General features: G+C 44.1%; 1 protein-coding gene across 1 annotated transcript in view; it reads right to left on the bottom strand.

The window, feature by feature from the left end:
- The window catches only part of LOC101858816 (carnitine O-palmitoyltransferase 1, liver isoform), a gene marked incomplete in the record, with an annotated part of 81,664 nt that extends 80,563 nt beyond the window's left edge, over positions 1-1,101 (bottom strand). The window contains 1 exon segment of the mRNA XM_013080141.2: positions 691-1,101.
- Between the last annotated feature and the right edge of the window lie 130 nt (positions 1,102-1,231).

Raw genomic sequence — 1,231 nt, 5'->3', positions numbered from 1 at the left:
GGGGGTTATTTTGTGTGGATGTTTTTATTTTATTGGGGAAAAAAACCTGAAAGTCACAAAAACAGCAAAACCACGCGAGATTTCTAAAATGAAAAAAAAAATCACAGATTAAAAAATAGAGATGTAGATGTAGATTCTAGATCTGTCTATTATTTTTACTGGGCGGTTTTTCCCCTAACCTCGTAACTCCCCCATGGCAATGGATCTGAGTAAGTGAACACTGAACTGACTGTACTGAACTCTAGTACATTACACATCGTGTACTTCCCAGTCAATGACCCCAGAGCCCAGACACGAGCCACTCACGTAAACAATGTCGATCATAATACCCGTACATGGAACGCGAATCGGGACGCTCGTTACCGGTTACAAGTGGCTCAATCAAGTGACGAGTGCTCTGGGGAAGCGGGCAGACCTGTTACTAACAGTACAGCCCGATTTAGTTCACTATCGGGGGCGGTTAGTGGTTGGCAGGCGCTCTGTTGTGGTTTGCTCCTCCTTTCCTGATAAACATCTTCATCTATGGTCATTACTACCTCTGCTAACACTTCGTACCTTCGACCCTTATATGACGTAATTGTGTTGCCGCAAGACTCTCGCTAAAACTTTTTTTTTCAAATTCTTTCACTTTCGATCTATTCAAACTATTTTTAAAAAACACACACATATATCTCTTTTTTTTCTTCTTACCTGCATCATTTTCTGGAAATGCACCAATGCCAACACAAAAAGCGAACAGAACCGAAAAAAAAAAAATCACCGGTGCCCTTTCCTGGAAAGTAAAAGTCGACGCCGAAAAGAAAAACAGCAAGTGTCCTATCTGATCTATAAGTCCTCACCGGCACGCGACAAAGAGTGAACTTTCAGACTCGTGCCAACTACCTGAACTAATAATAATTATTATCTTCGTCGACAACTTTCTCTTCCCGCTATGACTGTAGCAGCAGCAGCAGCGCTTTACATACACCACAGCCTCACTCAGCACTAAGTGCACACACACACAATAACAGTAATACCACAGCAACGCAGTGAAACTTTTAACTTAACTAGAGAAACAAAAACGGTGTCGTTCGTTCGTTCGTTTCGCTCGTCATTCCATTGACTGACCTATTGGCGGAGCGGCGGTGGCTTATCGGGGGACGTAGCAGCTGGACTTTGGACCCATCCAGTGCCCGATTTGTGCAGCAGGCGGCAGGCTGGCAGATAACAACAGACGACACAACACCCCCCC

The sequence above is a fragment of the Aplysia californica genome, unplaced genomic scaffold (genome assembly GCF_000002075.1).
Source record: "Aplysia californica isolate F4 #8 unplaced genomic scaffold, AplCal3.0 scaffold00005, whole genome shotgun sequence".
Taxonomy (NCBI): domain Eukaryota; kingdom Metazoa; phylum Mollusca; class Gastropoda; order Aplysiida; family Aplysiidae; genus Aplysia; species Aplysia californica.
The sequence above is the reverse complement of the archived record's forward strand: the minus strand, read 5'-3'. Positions and strand labels throughout refer to the sequence as shown.